Raw genomic sequence first — 19,477 nt, 5'->3', positions numbered from 1 at the left:
CCTCCTCATCCTTGAGAAATCCTTTGAAGTCATGGATGAACCTCTTGAGCGTCTTCTTCCAGATGCCATTCAAACACTCCTTGGTGACATCAGCCTAAGCCCAAGCAAGGTTCTTGATGCAGTCACAGATGTTGCAATCCTTCCAGAATTGCATCAGTGTCTTCCTCAGTTGTATCAATAGCCTGGGAAAGGTCCTCTGCAGGTAGGAGGCCTTAAAATCTCCTATAACTCCTTGATCACATTAGTTGGATCAAAGTGGTGGTGTTTGGAGGGAGAAACACTGCTTTGATAGTGGGATAAAGATCGCCAATAAAAGGAGGATGTCTGGGAGCATTATCAACATAAGCAAAATCTTGAAAGGTATGTTGTTCTCCAAACAGTACTTCTCCATTTCGCTGGCACAGCCATTCAGGAGGGTATCTTGGAAGAGGAGCTGGGTCATCCATGACTTCTTGTTGCTCCTGTAGTACACTGGCAGTGTGTGCTTACTGATATACTTGAAGGCCCTGGGGTTCTCACTGTGCCAGATCACAAAGGGTTTCAATTTGTAGCCTGAAACATTGCCCCCGAGCAAGACTGTTTATCCTGTCCTTAAAAGCCTTACCGGATCATCGTCAGTCATTGACCAAATTGTCATTATGGGGCTCATGACTGTTTCTCATCTCCAAAGCCCTAGTAGGGCATGGCTTACTCATGCACTAGCAATCATCAAGTTTCAAGTGATAAAAACTAAACTGTTGTAAAAAAGCAGTTCTGAATAATATAACATTTGACTTAAATTTGGTTGCTTTGGTCATTATCTCCTTAGATAGTAAACTAAAAAACTTCTGAAACCATGATCAGAGGCTGCAGTTGGATGACTTAAATCATATAGCCAGAGTATTAAATATTTAAATGCAGAAATTTGAAAGAAAATTAGAGATGACAGTTATCTAAAACAATGATATAAATCTACTTTTGACAAGGAAAGATTATCTACAATGTAAGTGAAAACACAATGTTTCAAAAGAAAGAATGTTATGATTATGTGTTTGTGGGCTCACATGTGCATACATGTGTAGAAAGACACACACACAACAAAATATTATCAGTCCTATAAGCAAACACGCTAACACAAACTAAATTTTAAATAAATCACTATTCTCTGACTGGTATTAGATAAATGATAAGGCCCATTAACTGAAAAATAACATGTAAATAAAAGTATTACCTAGTGTCATATGTTTTAATTAATTAGCATTATTGTTTTGTAGAACCCCGACTAAGGAGGTCATGTTTGGTTACTTAATACAAGAATTTGTGAAGACACATAGGTAACAGTGTACTGGTTCTGGTGTTGAAAAGGTGAAACTTTGCAGTTTGAAACTCTCTTTTCTTCTTTGCTTTTTAAAAATAAACTTTAAAAAATTAGATGAGAACCAGAATCTCATATTGATAATATTATGAAAAACATATATGGATGGATCTGAGAATGGGTGTTAAGAATTAGTGGAAGATGTTATACTCAAAGAATTGGACTCTCAGTTGACATAAACAGTCTGTAGGTCTTAAGACTTCATTTATTCAATAAATATTTATTATACACCTAACGCGTGCCAGGTACTTTCTTAGATGCTGCGACTTGGAGCTTATATTCTAGTGGTGGCAGAGAAAAACCAAAACAAATTAATAAGAAAAATATCAGATGGTGCTAAGAGTAAAGATGCCATAATTGTGAAAAGGGTGATGTCAGAGGATTATGTGCACGTTTTATATCATATGTTCAGGAAAGGCTTTTCTGAGCAGATGACATGTAAGCTGAGATCCTGAACAAGGAGCTATCCGTTCAAAAATCAGGGGAAAGAGCATTCTGAGCAGAGGGTCTAAGGTGACAATGCAAGGGTAATGTCCCAGGAACTGAAAGAAGGTGAATGAGGCTGGAATGACGGGGGCAAGGAGGGAAAATGGTATGAGATGAAGTTTAGAATGGTGAGCAGGGACTAGATCATATAGGATTTGGAAGCTAGGGCAAGGAGTTTAGATTTTATCCTAAATGCAATGGGAAGCCATTGAAGGGTTTTAACTAGAGAAATGACATGATCTAACTCACATTTTAAAACGAGCACCATGGCTGCTACGTTGATAACAGAATAGCAGAAAAAGAACCAAAGTAGGTATACTAGTCAGGAAGGCACTGTAGCTGCAGTTGTAAGGTTGGGGATATAGTTTTGGGGCTCACTGGCATTTGGATAGCACAGGCATACCTCGTTTTATTGCGCTTTGCTGATACTGCATTTTTTACAAGACCCTCCATCAGCAAAAAGACTATGACTTGCTGAAGGCTCAGATGATGGTTAGTACATTGGGTTTTTTTTTTTGATATAACACTATTACACACTTAACAGACTACAGTCTAGTGTAAACATAACTTTTACATACACTGGGAAACAAAAAATTCATGTGACTTGCTTTACTGTGATATTTGATTTATTGTGGTGGTCTGGAACCAAACTCTCAATATCTCGAGGGTATGTATGTATTTAGAGTCAAGAGTTATCTAGAAGAACATGAGGGGAACTCATGTCAGAGCCCTGGGGCACACTAGCAAGTACAGATCTGGTAGAAGATGATGAACCAGCAAAAGGAGCTGTCAAGTTTGGTATAATAAAAGCTACACGAAAAAAAAAGTTTCAAGGAGGGCCTGGTCAACGGTCTCAAACATTGGTGAAGTTTAATAAAATACAAAGAAGCGATCACTGGATTTGGCAATAAGGAAGTCACTGGTGACCTTGACAACAGCCATCTCAGTAGATGGTGATAATGGAAGATTAGACAGATGTGATATACATTGTCAATTATTCTAAAGGGTTTAGATGAGAAATACAAAAGCCTACTTTCCTAGCCCTCTCTTAACACAATGGCCATTGATGGATCACAACAGCTCTTTCTTATAAAAGATAAGTTAAATATGCAATATCATCACTCATACAAAACTGTCTCTAAATCCCAAAACAAGAATAAAAGAAGTTCCCTTCAAAGTCTATGGGACAGGGGCAGGAGAATCTCCTGCTTTATGGTCCTGAAATCTAGTCACTAAATCTTACTAACTTGTTCTTTTAAATTTCTCTTAGAATTAAACTCTTCCTTTTTAATCCTAAAACAGTTACCTAGTTAGGCTCTTATTACTTTAGATTTTTTTTACTTTACCTGAATTACTACAACAGTCTCCTAGCTGCGGTGTGGGACTCTAGGCCCATTCTTATTCATCCTGCACCCTAATGCAGATTAATCTTCTTGAAAAGCCATTCCATCACGTTCCTCTCAGCTAAAAGTTTTTTGAGTTTGTTTGTTTCACTGGCTCCCTAACTGCCTACTGAACCCACTGTAAACTCTTAAGCCTGACATTCGGGCCTGGGCCACCATCCAGTGCCAGCTGCTCTGGCTATGCATTGCCAGATTCTGATGTGACTGCTGCCTTTGGAAATTACACATCGAAGTGAGCCTGCTTAAGACCCTACCTTTGCTTCTTTGTCCCATCTTCTACTGCTCCCTTCATGGTCTCTCTGCTTCAACCAAACTGCTCTCTATACCATGCTCCATTCCCACCTTGGGCCACTGCTCATTCTTTTTTTCCCATCAAACACGACTTCCTCCTCTCCTGTCCACCGATCCCGAACTTTTGAAGAGCTTTCCTGACTCTATTTTTTCCATGAAAGAGCCCTTTCCTAACTCATTTCCACACTGACATTTTACTTACTTTGTACTCTTCCCCAGAACTTATGTAAGCCCTCTAGGCTATGCCCGGTTACTTCAGGGTGCCGGCACACAACTGTAAGTCATGAATTTCACTGCCACCTGGGTAAGTTTCACTCTGTTCCATGGACAGACTGTACTGCTAACTTCAGCCAACCTTCTCCCAAACCTGGGGCACTGATCACAAATGGGACCATGAAAAAGGGAAGGACAGATCCGTGCAAATCAGCCATCACTTCACAAAAAACTCAGCACTATCTCAACCGCTCCACAGTTACACCAACCCATCTGTTTCTTTAAAATAATATTCTTAATATTTCATGGAGTATTATCTCCTAAGGGGTTACGTTCTACACACATTGAAATATTTTTGGTTTTTCACCTGTATGTCCCAATCTCAAAGGTATGTGTTGTGTGTTTCTGTTTTAAGTCAGAATTGTAAAGGATCTTAGAAATCATGTAGCCTAATCTACGTTACTCCCAGATGAAGAAAAATAAGGTACAAAGACATCACCTTTCTTGTTCAAAGTGGTATACTGATGCAAACTGGATCCAGATTTCTTTATCCCTAGCACAACTCGATTTATATATCAAGAGAAGTCTTCAAGCAGAGAATAAAAGGCAAAGTTGACTTCAGTGACAAGTGCAAAAAATAGTGGCTGTAGCTGTAAACAAAAAGAGCAATCTTACATGTGCACTATTACTTTATAAAAATTAGTTTTACACATAAATATTTTCACTTACAGAATAGTATTTTCAAATACAAAAATATTCTTTATTTTTGTCATTAACCAACAAAACTTAAACTGAAATTTTAAAAATCCTCAGCACTCTATTATGAAAAAGGCAAGTAATCTGTAAACTTATTATGGACTGACTTTTAAAAGCAACTTTCTGGGCTGGCATATAGTTTGTTTAAATTCAACCCAATATTTCTACTCTACATCTGCTTCATATACAATAACCACCAAAGTTCAAAATCATGATTAAGCACAGCAATATTCTGAGGTGCCATCTGAAAAACTAAGTCATGCGTATGTTTTTATAATAATCTAGCTCTTCGAAAATTGGCTATAAATTTCAATTGTCACATAATCCAAACACTCAATTAAACAAAGATGATCACCATCATCTCGAGTTGTGCAGTGTTTCATCAGGGGCTTCCTCTTTTCAATTTTCTTGATGTAGCATAGAGTACTAGTTAAGAGCATGAACTCTCAGGTCAGGCAACCAGTTCTACTACTTGCTGGTTGTTTGGCCTTGTACAGGTTATACAACCTCTCTTTGCCTCAGGTTGTCGTTTTTTTTTTTTTTTTAAAGATTGGCACCTGAGCTAACATCTCTTGCCATCTTCCTTTTTTTCCCCTTTCTTCTCCCCAAATCCCCCCAGTACATAGTTGTATATTCTAGTTGCAGGTCCTTTTGGTTCTGCTATGTGGAACGCCACCTCAGCATGGCCTGATGAGCAGTGCCATGACCGCACCCAGGATCCGAGCCAGTAAAACCCTGAGCCGCCGAAGCGGAGTGCGCAAACCCAACCACTTGGCCACAGGGCTAGCCCCACCTCAGATTTTTTTTTTAATCTATTAAATGAGGATAATAATAGTACCAGCCAAGGTCACACACATTATCGGTAAGTACAGACCCATCTTTAAGAGCCCACTTTCCGCTACCAATAGTTCTTAACATTCTTAATTACAGAAGCTCATATTTATTTTTCATTTCACACAAAAATGACTCAGAGGTTACCCCCCCAACTCAAGGAACAGATTCTAGAAAGCTCCTTAGATAGATATATCTTCAAGGATGCCTGTTATTGAAAGAATTTGGACAGCTACTCCATTCTTTCCTTATGTCTCTCCTTTTAAAGCTCTCTCAATTTAGAAATCATGGAAAAGGCCTAGATCATGTGGTTCCAGAAAGAGCAAGAGCATATCCTACCTAGAAACACTATCCATATAATGCATGGCAAAACTGCCCTATTATATCTGCTTATAAATAAAGTGTTTCAATGTTCTGTTTTGCGCATTAAAAAACACTCAGAGTTAATTAAAACCAAGGTTGGTCCCTTTATTATCAAAGAAAAATAAGCAGAATCTTTGGCAAAAAGACAAGGGATAAACTTTTTGTAAAAGGCCAACTCTTGGCTTTTGCATAGAATTCAGGAATTAAAGAACTCAAGGGAACCTTCAAGAGTGTATTTTCATTAATTTATAGATGAAAAAATTGGACTTCAGAGAGGTAAAGTGACTGCTCAGACACACACAGCAACATAACGATAACACGAGGCCCTAATCCAAGGTCTCCTGTGCATGCACAAAGTCAGAAATTTGAGGACTTTTCTTCCAAGTCTCATCCAGTGTGCCTACCTAAACTGTAGCTCCACATTAGTCCAGTTCAATTCTGGCTCAGGGAAGAATCAGGGACAGAGACTCAGCCTTAGGTACGTGTTGGCTTAGTATCAAGGTCATTCTTGTCACTCACTCTGTATCAGTTATCCAGCCTCTGAATGGTGATTCTGGTCCTTAATGTAAAACATCTTGGTGTCTAATTCCCAATCTCTGTTTTCCTGTGAATTCTTACTGGACTTTCCAGTTTACATGGCTACTGTTCTGCATTCTTACCAGAATGTTCTGTGTTTCTCTGCCCAGGCAGCCACTCTGGATCCAAATTTTTGCCACTGAGACATAAGGTGCTTACCTACCTCAGATGTGTTTCCTTGATATCTAATATCTTTTTTTTTAAACACTTGGGGTTTTAATTAAACTATTAACAAACAAGCCTCAGTTTGAAAGTTCATTAATAAGAATGCATCGGGATCCCTAGCGTTGATATAATCAAGCCCAGCTTATCGCTAGGAAGTGGTGGGCCAAGGAAAGCAACAGGGATGCACGGCCTCCCATTTTCCTATTTTAGTTATATTATTTTATTGAAACAAAGGCTGTTCTCCAATGACAGACATTTAGGATATTTGGTGATGCAGTGAATAGAGCATCATCACAGCATTGCTGTACTAATGATACTTGGCATTGAGTTTAATAAAGGTGACTGGATAACAGGTGCTTTCCTGATGAGGCGATGGCTTCCGCAAATCAGGCTAAATGTGCTGAGGCTGGTTTGTGGCCCTTTCCTGGTAGCTTTAGTTTAGAGCTGGCATTACAGCAGCAGTCCTTGATAATTTCAACCTGATTTGAATGTTGCAGTAGGATGTTGCTTCTGTCAAGTTTGTTCTTTTCTTCTTCAAAGTTTATCCCTCCAGATGGTTGTTGACTGTCTTAATTTGGGCTCCATCAGAAGAAGACCCTGGTAGGCTCTGGGTGCATCTCGGCGGGAGGTGAGACCCCTCCGGAGACTGAAGCATTGGTGGCGGCCATTATTATGTGATATCTGTTATATCTGATATGCATTCCTATATGCCATGGCCACCCAAACTCTAAACCTGACACTTTGAACTTTGCAAAAGAAGAGATGTAAGTGAGTTAGGAAACACCAGAGAGGGAAGGGAAGCAGGGGTTAAAGGCTTAACTAAAGAGTGCACTGTTACAAACTGCATATTTTCCACCAATGGGGAAATTAAAAACCTGCCAACTTCTTTCTAGTCCCTGATTTCAGTTAAATTTCAAGTCAGGTTGGAAGCAGAGGCAGAGAGAAAGCCTCTTATAAGCTTCATGTGTTCCCACTGTAATTATCACACCACTATAATGGCTCTTTGTCTCCAAGAGACTATAAACTCTGGGCGTGCAGGAGCCATCATTCCATGACCAGCACCTGGCATATAGGAGGTGCTTGATGAATACAAAGCAAAATGAAAGAGGGCTGAGGCATAGTTATTTAACTAATTAATGGGTTTGGGCACTTGTAGATCAGCTTGAGATCTGTGTTAAAGTATGACCGACTTTGAATAATTCAGATATTATAGGAGAGGTAAGCTCAGATTATTAGCCCTACAAAACATGGCAGGTTGAAAGTGGTCAGGATGTTAGGCAATGCACAAGTCCTTTTAACTTATATTTTAATGTTTTTTTAAAAGCAGAATTTAACTTATTCACACTGATATTTTAATAAAGAGTTAAACACACACACACACACCAGTAAAATGATGACATCTGTGTATGTTTCTGGGCCTCAGTTATCAGTATCTCAAGAGAATTCATTTCCTTAATTCCAACTTGATAGCCAGTTCTGCCGTCTGAAAGTGTCTTCTCCAAAATGCTGAAAGCAGATAATTTTGAGGGGCAGATTTTATCACACTAAATCTCACAGAAGTCAAAGGAAAAGCCTTGGCTAATTCTCTAATCACTAATTCTCTTTTGTTAAAAATTAGCACAACTAGTATAACTAATGGAAAAGAGTGAAAGAAAGACAGGCTTAGTGATTCGAAATGTGGGAATTAGGAATTTCAATTATTTTCAATGCGTTAAAATATTCCTTAAATTTTTCTAACACTGCTGCTCACATTTGCATTCAACAGCTCTGGAACTAGTGTTTAGTGAATTTTATATATATGCAAAAATTTACGATGATTGTGAAGAAAATCAATATAAGATATTCACTTAATCATTCTATGATATTTTAAGGGTAATAATATTTTATCAAGCACTTTGAATTTCTTGAAATAAAGGATCTAAACAAGTTAAAAGCCAAATATTTCTAGTTCTACGACTAAAAAAGAACATGAGAGAATTCTAGAAACAGAGAAGGTACCCTTTGATATGAACTACGACAGGCCTGTGTACTCAGGCCACACTGAGTTCCTACGCTAAGTTCTTACAGCCAAGTAATAAAATAAGTACTAACCCTTTTCCCTCCTTCGCAAATATTGTATAATCTAAAACAGCAATTACCCACCAATTTCAATTTGTTTACCATGCCTATTAACTAGAGTAATAGAAAATACAATGCTATATAGTTTTGAAACACACTATTGTAGCTTATAGCTAAACTTTCTTTAAAAGGCATATATTTTATGTCATTTAAACTGCTCAGGTGATTATATTATAAAAATTAAAAGTGTGCATGACAAAGAAATATGGCATTTATGATTAGTATTTACATAAGTTCCATTAAAATAATTTTAATTAAAATTGCTACAAAGGCATTAACACAAAAGAAACAACTTTTTATGGTAATAAAACAATTGGTGAATGCGTAAAAAATTTCAGTCTAATTTATCCAACAACTTATTGTTGGATATTTCACCCAATTGTTAACAAATATATTTCCTAGGCCACCAATGAGTAGAGCTCATCAGAAGCTGAGAAGGTAATGCTTCTACTGCACACAATTCTGAAAGGCAACCCTCTCCCCAGAAAACTGCAACTAGCTGCCCTAACAGACACCACCTCTTCCTCTCGAATCTGACTTCCAATTACACAAAACCTCTAATTTCTAAGTGCCATCCACATTCCCCTCCTGGCTCCTTACCAATTCGATCAGAGTCATTTGTGTAGAGGTAAGGGTATTTTTTAAGAAAACAACCAGAAAAAGAATAGAAAGGTAAGTAACTAAGAATTGGAATCAAAATAAAGAGAGAAAAGGGGACAGGATGGGTAGGGAGAAATAAAATAAATGAAGAGGAAAGAACAAACATCAGGAAAATAAGAAGGAGGAAAAGATAAAAGAAAAAATAAAGAAAACTGAGTAAGAGTACAGGTGGAGGAAGTTGAACAGATGAGGCAGAAAAAACTTTTTTTTTTGCTAAGGAAGATTCACCCTGAGCTAACATCCATGCTAATCTTCCTCTGATTCTTAGTATGTGGGCTGCCAGCACAGCATGGCCCCCAGCAGAGCAGCACAGGTCCACGAACCAAACCTGGGCTGCTGAAGCAAGTGTGCTGAACTTAACCACTAGGCAACGGGGCTGGCCTGGAAGAAACTTTTAGGGAAAGTCATTACTTTGTTTCCCAATTGTCCCTCAGGCGCTCGTCCTAAACTCCCAAATATCAAACATCCCAAAGTAGGCCTCCCTTGTCTTCTCACCCACGGTCTTCTAGCACCCCTATAAAAGGAGCCCCGAACTTCTAAAAGGATTGGATCTAAACTTTGTTTTCCAAGTTGGTCGTTGAGCCTTCAGAACAGTTGTCTTTATTAAATGGCAGGCTCTAAGAAGGTTCTGTGAAGTAAAGGATGAAATGCTACACCAAAGGCACCAGAGAGATGGGAAAAAAAACAGCCAAAAACAGGGGGAAAAAATTTGTAACCTAAATAACCAAAAACAGAAGAATATCCAGAATATTTCACCTAAGAATCCTGAGAGGCTAACCAACACAAGATGCTGAACTTCTCTAATCATCACAAAATACAAATTAAAGCCACAATGAGGTATCATTTCACAATTACCAGATTTGGGGGAAAAAAACTAGCCTGACCAAATTAAGTGTTGGAAAATGCATACAGCAACAGAAATACTCATACACTGCCAGTAAAAGTACCCACTATACAACTACTTTGAAAAATAATGTGGCATTATCTAGCAAAGAAGTGCATACCCTGCAATTCAAAAATTACTCCCCTGGGTAAATAACCCAGATAAACTCTTGTGCATGTGCACCAGGAGACCAATATAAGAATGCTCAAAGCATTGTCAGCAACAACATCAAAAATCCTAGAAACAACAACAAATGTCTATCATCTGCAGAATGAGTAAGTTGTGGTATATTCACACAATGGGATACCATACAACAGTGGACAAAAACACAAGAATAAGTGATGGCTACGCAGGTTATAGACGACTATAACTAACATGATTCTGTTTATATAAAAGTTTAAAAAACAAGCAAAACTAAACAACAGACTTGATGGTTCCATACACATGTGGTAAAAGCATAAAGAAGTGCGAGGGAATAATTAGAAAATTCAGAACAGTGGATATTTTGAGAGTGACTGGTGGGGCTGTAATTGAGGTGAGGCACACAGGAGTCAGGGCACAAGGGACTGTCCTTGAGTAACAGCTGTATAAGAGGTTGTTTTATTATTACTCCCTAAACTGTCTTTAACATATATACTGTTTGCATGTACAATGTGATCCATAATTTAAAAAAAAGTAACTTACTACATTGTCTTACATATATGACAAAAATTTCAGGACACACATCGAAAGCTGACATCTGGGAATTCTGCACTAGATCTGTCACCCGGGTCTCATTATCTGTAAGATGCTACTATCTAGTGAAAAATAGGCACTGCGCTAGGATTCATGAGGTTTACATTCTTCCATATTAACCTCTTTTGTTCTAGGTTTCTTTGGCTATTGTCAAACTACAACACCTCTAAAAAAACTCCCTGCCAGCTTTAAGATTCTAGGAATTGATCAAAATATTAAGGTGAAGAATTGTAGCATAAAACAAAGGGGAAAAAAGACAATATTCAATTTATAGTGTTAATTTTTTATAGGATACAAAGCTGATAAACTCAAATAAGACAAACATCTATGCATAATTTGCCATAAATGTTATTTCTAGAAGGAATTTTACTTTTTTCATGTAAGAATCAAGTTTTCAAGCAAGACTTATTTGGAACTGAACATCAAAATTGAAGCTACTATTAATGAAAAGTTAGAAGATTTCCTTGTCGATTGGACAATTAACTAAAAGGTTCTAAAACACAATGCTGACCCAAGTAATTGCATGGCTCAAAATGTTTTCTTTTGAAATTGAATAGGCAGTCCTTTGCTTTCACATTAGCACAATAGTTGCTTTTGGGCTAAGTAAATGTCACTAAATATTCAACAGACCCAATCTACTATGAAGTTGTACAACTACCACTTGCTTCCCTAGGGTAGTGTTTGCACCTTGTGACAGAGTCTGCTAGGAGTCATGGGCTCTTTTCTGTTTGTGGCAGAACGTAAACCACGTCTATTAGCAAACCCATCCTCCTTACAAACTATATGATTTAGTTATCTGTATGGTTACTATCTGTCTGCCTCCCTGTAAACTCCACAAGGGCAAGGATTTTGGTCAGTTCTGTTGACTGACATAGTCTCAATACCCCAGAACTATGGCTGGCACACAATATGCACTCAAAAATATTTGTGGACATAATTATTTAATTCTACTTTGTGAAAAAGCTAATCAATCAGTATTACACCCAGCCAAGAACTATTAGTGTTTCCTAAGTAACTTGCTCTTCATTATAAGAAGTTAGCTGTACATCGATTGATTAAAAACATTTTGAAGTAGAAAAGACCAATTCAACCTGAATTTTAGTTCCTGATAGTGTTCAAAAGGTACTGTGCTTCAATTTAGTGAGCATAAAATATTGACTGGAACTCAGGCAAGCGGCGCTCAATTATTTCTCTGGTATCTAAGAGATGATTTATTGTTTGATAACCATATTGCTTATAATAATTTCTTCTGTTGATTTCAGATAAATGATCTTAAAGATGAATTTTTCTAAGGGTTAAATAAGATGCCAAAATTACAATCATTTTAAATCTGAAATATTGAAATTTGATACTCTTCTATAGAACTGTGATGGTTCTATAATTGTGGCTTAACTGGGAGGAAAAAAACAGGCTTTATGATCAAATAGATGTAAATTCAAAATTTGAGTGACTCTAGGCAAGTTGAAATCATCATCCTTACCTCTGAGAAATTTCCGAGAAAAAAAGGCACTGCCCTTTGATTTTTGGCATACTCTGCTCTGGTAGGAATGATCCGATTAGATTTTCAGTTATTATTTAACTTCAAATAGCAAACCCAGGGTAGGTGACAAGCATTTAAAAATCCACTATAAATGCACTGCCCCTTACAGTCAGAAGACATTATTAGTTAGGTTTCCATACAAAGAACCAGAATATAAATTAAGAAATTATTGATTTCATGGGGTTATTTCCTTCATATTGTATTTGATTCAAAGAATGCCATGAAGCAGAAAATCTCATCTTCAGAAATGAAATGAGATTATATCCAACATAACTGATGCCCAAAGAAAAGTAAAAATTAAAATTCATGTAAAGATTGGAAAATAAAATGACCTCATAACTATTTTGTAACTGCAGTAAGTAAAACCTTCACTGTAGGATTAAATGCTACTATTTTCACAACCAAGGCAGTAAGATCCCATGAGTCCAATCCTGGGCAGGTTCAGGCATGTTACTTAATTTCTTCATTTATAAAATGGTAATGATAAGTGTTAGGGGAGAAAGGAATATCTTCTTTTTACTCAGTTTGGGCCTCTGTACACAGGCAGAGCAAGATGTTACCACAAGCCTTATCTTCCCACCAGGGGATAAACTGGAGGGAAAATGGCTGATTCCTATATTTGCCCATTTTACGAATTCTTCCACAAGGCAGGTGGGGTGGCTAACCTGACTGGTTTGATTTTGGTAGTCACTGGGTTATTTCTAGTCAAGATGGAATAATGGAGACCTGATTTACCCACATACCCAAAGCCACACAAAACATACAAACAACTATTTTCAGATACCAGACAACAGACAGTGCAGGACAGTGATCCCTCAGAGGGAAATAAACAGGTAAGCCCTACCCCTGCCCATCCTTACTGCTGGAAGTAAGTTTCCAGGTTGAAGCTCAGAGAAGAGCAAGTCAGGCAGAGCCCAGCAGTCTCCCTGAATGAAGGACAAAAGAATTAGGGAAAGGAAAGGTCAAGGTGGCTAGAGTTGCAAGGCAGAGTATCAGACAGGAGAGAGTAGCACACAGAATGAGAGCTTTGGAGAATCAGAGAAGCAGTGAAAAAACAACCAACCTGTCAACTTAGAATCCTTTATAAAAACAAGGCAGATGCTTTTTCAGACATAGAAAAGCTGAAAAAATTCATCACCAACAGACCACCACTACCAAAAATGTTAAAGGAAGTCCTTCTGTCAGTAGGAAAATGACAACATTTGCAAATCTGGATCTACACAAAGAGTGCTGGAAGTCAGAAATATGTAGGTAAATATAAAGTAATTTATTCTTGGTTTTAAATCACTTTTAAATAGAATTGACTATTTAAAGGAAAAATAATAGCAATGTACTGGGTAATTTATAACAGTCTAGAAGTAAAATGCAGGCTAAAACAATAGCATAAAGGCCAGGAGAGGCTGAACTATAAGTACATTGCTGTAAGGTTCTTATACTATACACAAACTGGCATAATATTGCTTGCAGGTAAACAGTAGACAAGTTAAGGATGATTATCACATACCCTAAAATAACTAGTTAAAAAATTTTTTAAAAACCAAAACAAAAACCCCCAACAAACTTAATTATAATTAATAGGTTAACAAGGAAGATAAAATGGAATTTTAAAAAATCCAAAAGACGACAGCAAAAGAATGAAAAAGGAACAAAGACCAGATGGGACAAACAGAAAGCAAATTGTACAATGATATATTAAATCCCATCCACATCAACAATAATCTTAAATGCGAATGGTCTAATTAAAAAGCAGAGATTGTCAGATTGGATAAAAAAGCAAGACACAACTATATACTGTCTGTAAGAAACCCACTTTGAATATAAAGACACAAATAGGCTACAAGTTAAAGGTTGGCAAAAAAGATACATCATGCTAACATTAATCCAAAGAAAGCTGAGTGACTATATTAATGTCAGATGAAATAGATTCCAGAGCAAATGATACTGCAATTGATAATGATGGCCATTTCATAATGATAACAAAGCTAATCCATCAAGAGAGCATAATAGCACTAAACATGTATGTAACTAATAAAATAGCTTTAAAATGTATAAAGTAAAAACTGATAGAACTGTAAGGATTAACAGACCATCCACAATTATATTTGAAGATTTCAACATTCTCGTTCCCAATAATCAATAGAACAAGTAGCAGAAAATCAGTAAGAATATTAACAAAATTGAACAGTACCATCAACTTGACCTAACCGGCACTTATACAACACTCCACTTAACAAAAGCAGAAGACACATCTTTACCAGTTATACAAAAAACATTTAGCAAGATAGAACATATTCTCGGCCATAAAACAAGTCTCAATAAATTTAAAAGGTTTTAAATCATGCAAAGTGTGTTCTCCAATCGCAATGGAATTAAATTAGAATAAGATAACGATATCTGGAAAATTTCTAAATATTTGGAAACAAAATGACTAGTGTAATTTTAATAGTCAATGGACCAGCACTGTACTCTGAAGTGGGTTACCAAGTGCTATGGACTGAACTGTATCCCCCCAAACTCACGCTGAAGCCCTAACCCCCAATGTGACTGTATTTGAGATAGGGCTTTTAGAAGGTGGGGTCCTAATCTGATAGGATTGGTGACTTACAGGAAGAGAAAGAGATCTCTCTCTCTCACCCCCCAGGCACAAGTCCCAAGGAAAGACTGTGTGAGCAAACAGCGAGAAGGCATCCATCTGTAAGCCAGGAAGAGAACCCTTACTGAATCAGCTGGTACCTTGATCTTGGACTTCTCAGCTTCCATAACTGTGAGAAAATGAATTTCTGTTGATCAAGCCACCTGGTCTACGGTATTTTGTTATGGCAGCCCAAGCTGACTAACACAGCAAGGCTCAAAGCCAGGAATTTAGCTCCATATTTCATGTCCCTTCCTGAAACTTAGAGGAGGTAATAGTGCACTTAGCTCCAGATTGCTGGATAAGGCATGCTGGAGCCCGTGCCTAGAGCTTAGATGTTCTCATTTGACGAGAGAGGGAGTGAAAATACCAGGCATAAATGGGTTCCCAGAAGCCCTGCACTTGGGGGTTAAAGGGTGTGTGCCCGGTTTAATAAAATGATACTTTATTTCTTATTCTTCTACCAATCACGTGTGTACATCCAGTTGGAACTCAGAGGGATAAATGGTGAGTAGAACCGTGAATCCCTAGCAATTACAAGAACTATCCAACCACCTTACATCATTGATGTGATGATCAGAAGAGAGGTATGTCAAACACTGAATCATTACATTAGTCTTACTCAAAAGAAAAAAGAAAACCTTCTGTTCTATGGCATGGCTACTTAATGAAGACAAGGTGGAGGCAAGGGGCAAGGGGTGAAAATTAAAAAAGAGTGAAGAATAAAGGGAAAAGAAAAACAAAAATGCTGATAAATACATGTAGAATTCACTAAGCCCAACATGATATCCTCCCCTCTCCTACTACCCATGCTCCTCCAACTCCAAATTTGCTCTTCCTCTTGAGTTCCATATATAGGCTAATATTGCCTATGCTCAATTGCTCAAGCCAAAAACTTGGCAATTGAGTCCTATAAACTGTACCTCCTAAATAGCCCTAGCCACTTCTCTTCCTCATTCTATAGCCCCTGCCAATATGACTAAGGCCACCATCTCTTGCATGGATAATTACAACAGCTCTGTGATTGGTCTCCCTGTATCTCATTTCTTACCTTTCCCCCTTGTTAGAATTCTAGCTAAAATATAAACATGATTATGTTGGCTTAAATCTCCATAATGGCTCTCACTATTTACAATTTAAAGGCCCATCTCTTCAAGAATCAATTTATGGGGCCGGCCCCGTGGCCAAGTGGTTAAGTTCGTGCGCTCTGCTTCGGCAGCCCAGTGTTTCGCCAGTTCGAATCCTGAGCGCAGACATGGCACCACTCATCAAGCCATGCTGAGGCAGCATCCCACATGCCACAACTAGAAGGACTCATAACTAAGAATATATAACTATGTACTGGGGGGCTTTGCAGAGAAAAAGGAAAAAATAAAATCTTTAAAAAAAATCAATTTAAAAGTCACTTAGTAGAGAAGTCAGTAGACATTCCTTATGATATTATTGTATTGAAGACAGAGGCTAGCTCATTCATTCCTGTTTCCCATAGATAAGGATTTTCTACATCAACAATCATGTCACTGCAAATAGTTTTATTTCTTTCTTTCCAGTCTTTATGCTTTTAGTTCTGCTTCTTACCTTATTGCAATGGCTAGGTATACAATGTGGTATAGAAGTGGCTAGAGTGAGTGCCTTCTGTCTGATCTTAGCAAGAAAGTGTTCCATATTTCACCACTAAGTATGATTATTAGGTGTAAATTTTTCATAGATGTTCTTTATCAGGTTGAGAAGGTTTATGAGGTCATTTTGATTCAATAAATAAGCATGTAAAATAAACCCCTCAAGGAAATGCCATCTTTTACTTAATTCAGAATGTCCCATGAATGCTAAAGAAAATTTTTTTAAAAAACCTGTGGAGGGCTGGCCCCGTGGCCGAGTGGTTAAGTTCGCGCGCTCCGCTGCAGGCGGCCCAGTGCTTCGTCGGTTCGAATCCTGGGCGCGGACATGGCACTGCTCGTCAGACCACGCTGAGGCAGCGTCCCACATGCCACAACTAGAAGAACCCACAACGAAGAATACACAACTATGTACCGGGGGGCTTTGGGGAGAAAAAGGAAAAAATAAAATCTTTAAAAAAAAAAAAAAAAAAAAAAAAACCTGTGGAGGGGGCCGGCCCATTGGCGCAGCAGTTAAGTTCACACATTCCGCTTCTCAGCGACCTGGGGTTTGCCAGTTTGGATCCTGGGTGCGGACATGGCACTGCTTGGCAAAAGCCATGCTGTGGTAGGCGTCCCACGTATAAAGTAGAGGAAGATGGGCATGGATATTAGCTTAGGGCCAGTCTTCCTCAGCAAAAAGAGGAGGATTGGGGGTAGTTAGCTCAGGGCTAATCTTCCTCAAAAACAAAAACAAAAACAAAAAACCTGTGGACAAGAATTGCTGAAAACATACCATTTTTCAATGTATATCACTTATTTTTAGTTAAAAAATAGTCATATGTTAAAAAATATTTACCTCCTATAAAATGCCAGGAAAGAAAATCCTTTCTCATCAGTTGTGAACTCTAATGTAAACTATACACTTTAGTGATGACGTACAGGTTCATCAATTGTAACAATGTTCATCAATTATAACAATGTACCACTGTGGTGTGGGATATTAACAGTAGAAGACATTGTGCATGTATGGGGAATAAGGTGCATATGAGACTCTGTACTTTGTGCTCAGTTTTGCTGTGAATCTAAAACTGCTCTCAAGAAATAAAATGTATTGGGGCTGGCCCTATGGTGTAGTGGTTGAGTTGGGCATGTTCCACTTTGGTGGCCCAGGGTTTGTGGGTTTGGATCCCAGGCATAGGCCTATACCACTCATCAGTCACACTGTGGCGGTGACCCACATATAAATTAGAGGAAGACTGGCACAGATGTTAGCTCAGGGCTAATCTTCCTCAGCAAAAAAATAATAAAATGTATTAATTGAAATAATTTTACTTCCTATAAAATACCAGAAAATATTATGTTTTTTTTTTTTACTTTTTGCAGATTTAAAAACTAAAAACCAATAATGAAAATAATCTATTCAGTTATCCTAAAATAGTACTTAAGAAGTTTCTCTTAGGAAGCATGAATTATGAAGAAGAAAAATTATAGGAGAGGGCAACTACACAAGCAAAAAGGAAAAGCATCAAAGTTCAGATGAGTTTTTACTGTCCCAGGACCAAAAAAATGGCCTTCTGTACAAACTTAAATTAAGAGTTTATGTTTTACATGAAGCATTTTAATGCCTGATAGGTATGAATACACTTAGAAGTCTTCAGGGCCTGAAAAAAACAGATTAGTTACTGGGAGAAGGGAGAAATGCTACTTCTATAACATTATTTGCTGTTGGACTTATAAGTAAAAAGTTGTTAAGTGACTGAGGGAAACAAAGTCATAATAACCGACATTCTCAAAGTCAACTGACAATAACCTTGTTTTTCATATGTCCTCTGGTGCACAATTTCTTGCACAAAATTCTCCTGGATTAGACTATTGAATATCCATGTTAAATTCTATATTTTGAGAATATGTCAGAATAAGAGTTCCTAATGAGTAGTACAGCACATTGTATAATGGTGGCTTTCAGCATCCTGGGAAATATCAATTTAATGGTAGTCAGATTTGTTTATAAAAGGACTTGTCTAAAGAAAATAGCTGAAAGGCAGTTTGATTTCTTTCATTTACACTGAAGAAAAGACTGCTAGATACTGCTATCTGGTCTGTGGTTGTGGATCCATCATGTAGTTATAACATTAATAGTTAGATGTTACAATAACAGCTGACACTTCCTAAGCTCTTACTGTGTGCCAGATACTGTGATAAATATTTTATCTTATTTAATCTTCACAATACTAATAATACATCACACTGTTTTACCTCCAAAAATAGGTCGATTATATATGGAATGGTCATTCATGTACAATTACTATTGCTAATTCATCAAGTCTAAGGTGTCATCAATTTTAAGATATGACTATTTTATCTTTCACTAAGAAAAAAAAATCTTCCAATTGAACTGCAATATGCCATCAAGTGTAAGAAACAACCTGATGTAGGAATCAATTAAATTGCCATCAAGTGTAAGAAACAATGTGTAGGAATCAATTAAATTAAAACCAATCAAATCAAAGTAAAATCAATCGAATATGGTAACTCTAAAGTGATCAGTTTTATCAGATTCTGATTTAAATGAAACATATCTTAATGGATCTGAAAACATAGTGAGCTAACTAATTGAATGCTTTTCAGATTTTTTTGAAAAGAAATCCAGTCTTGGAGAATGAAGTAATTTATCCAACAAACTTCTTAACTGAGGGGGAAAAAAAGAGATAGCTACAGCTGCAGGTGTCCATATGAACTGCATTCATACTTTATGCTTATATATTCCTACTCAAAGTAAAGGTACTTTCATCAAAGTGTATGTTTAATAGTGGTTAAAGTAAATCCATATTTTAATAACGGGGTGAAATAAGACTGGATTAGAGTTTCCTGGT

At 37.4% G+C, this 19,477-nt stretch overlaps 1 protein-coding gene and 1 long non-coding RNA gene across 38 annotated transcripts in view; both read right to left on the bottom strand.

Moving 5' to 3' along the window:
• ATOSA (atos homolog A) overlaps positions 1-19,477 on the bottom strand; it is a 109,658-nt gene that overhangs the window by 30,504 nt on the left and 59,677 nt on the right. For 10 of the 37 annotated variants that reach the window (XM_070624090.1, XM_070624069.1, XM_070624009.1 and 7 more), the window contains one exon: positions 4,247-4,397. The exons of 26 other annotated variants lie outside the window; for them this stretch is intronic. The gene's annotated coding sequence lies outside the window, so the exon portion shown is untranslated. Of the gene's footprint in view, positions 1-4,246; positions 4,398-7,821; positions 7,945-19,477 lie in introns of all 37 variants that reach the window. One more of the 37 variants, XM_070624036.1, reaches the window with a different exon arrangement.
• LOC139083965 (uncharacterized) lies at positions 16,537-18,377 on the bottom strand. Its single transcript, XR_011541166.1, has 2 exons — positions 17,104-18,377; positions 16,537-16,856 (listed from the first exon to the last, which is right to left on the bottom strand). It is a non-coding gene; the product is annotated as an uncharacterized lncRNA (long non-coding RNA).

Source organism: Equus przewalskii, chromosome 1 (assembly GCF_037783145.1).
Source record: "Equus przewalskii isolate Varuska chromosome 1, EquPr2, whole genome shotgun sequence".
NCBI lineage: Eukaryota > Metazoa > Chordata > Mammalia > Perissodactyla > Equidae > Equus > Equus przewalskii.
Note: the sequence above shows the minus strand (reverse complement) of the source record. Positions and strands in the feature narration are given on the sequence as shown.